The sequence below is a fragment of the Bison bison genome, unplaced genomic scaffold, assembly GCF_000754665.1.
Source record: "Bison bison bison isolate TAMUID 2011002044 unplaced genomic scaffold, Bison_UMD1.0 scf7180017864198, whole genome shotgun sequence".
In the NCBI taxonomy this organism is placed as follows: domain Eukaryota; kingdom Metazoa; phylum Chordata; class Mammalia; order Artiodactyla; family Bovidae; genus Bison; species Bison bison.
Genome location: NW_011494770.1, coordinates 7221985 through 7223264, shown reverse-complemented (window position 1 = coordinate 7223264; position 1280 = coordinate 7221985). Strand labels below are relative to the sequence as shown.

The window sequence follows — 1280 nt, the reverse complement described above, 5'->3', positions numbered from 1 at the left end:
AATTTCTTTTAGGTAAGACCTGGTGGAAGTGCTAGATTACAGATGTATATTTAACATTTTAAGAAACTGCCTTTTTCCCAAAGCATTTTACATGGTTTTACCATTTTATATCTCTACCACTGAGTTCCATTTCCTCATCAACACTTATTATGATCAGCTATTAAAATTTTAGCCATTTGATAGGTATGAAATACAGTGTTTTTTTAAATTTTATTTTATTTTATTTTTAAACTTTACAATATTGTATTAGTTTTGCCAAATATCAAAATGAATCTGCCACAGGTATACATGTGTTCCCCATCCTGAACCCTGAACCCTCCTCCCTCCCTATTTTGGATGAGAGGCTGTACCAAATATCTTATTTGAAAGAATGCTACAAATGGAAGAACTTAAGTTGGTACTTTGATGTAACTTATAGAAAAGGTAAAGATAAACTCAAATGCATGCCCTCTCTTAGTGGCCAAAGAAGTCACCCCCATGGCTATGGGTAAGCCAACCTAAGACTTAGCTCTCAGTGTAACTGTCTTTCAGGATATGGTTGTCAAAGACAGGCTCTGCAGTGACAGCTTTCAGGGCTCCCATCTTATGTAAGTTGATTAGAGTGGTCACCCAGTTCTTTAATGGATTTCATCTACTCATTCAGGACATATATCTCAATGAAATCACACAAGTAGTGTCTGTTTTTGTCAATGGCCAGTCTGTGCAGTTCCAGTACTGACTGATTAAAACTTTTTTCAAGTGTAATGTACACTCCATTGCATTCAACTCACTCTCCTGGTGGCCTTAGACTGGTTTCTTGATATGCTAATGAAAGATTTGACCACCTTCTTGGTTCTTGCAGCTTTGTCAGTTTCTAGCAGGTTCCCTCTCCTTATGAGATTGGTGAAGAAAGCATGTGGCAAAGTTCTTTAAAGCCACATCATCATGGTCAAGGTAGTAAGAAGTGTGTGGACAGGTAGATATAAGAGACATAGGGCTCTTGTTTGATTTGGTGGTTGATGGTGACCTCTGAATCCTGGTGGTCATTCTAGTGCACCTGCAAGGAGGAATTGGCCATCACAGCAGGCAGTGGGTGCCTGAAGGCTTCCTGAGGGATCTGTGAGGAGGTGTCAGAGGACTGGCCCTCAGTGGCAGGCCATCTGGGTTCCATGGAAAGACTACTGAAACAGGAAACCACAGTGACTTTTCTGCAAAGAACCTCTGCTCTATTGCATTGTGGCTTTAATTTGCATTTCCCTAATAATATTGAACATCTTTTCTCATGCTTATTTACCATTCTT

At 39.5% G+C, this 1280-nt stretch overlaps 1 pseudogene; it reads right to left on the bottom strand.

Moving 5' to 3' along the window:
- Positions 1-504: 504 nt before the first annotated feature.
- Positions 505-1057, bottom strand: LOC104991720 (annotated as a pseudogene).
- Between the last annotated feature and the right edge of the window lie 223 nt (positions 1058-1280).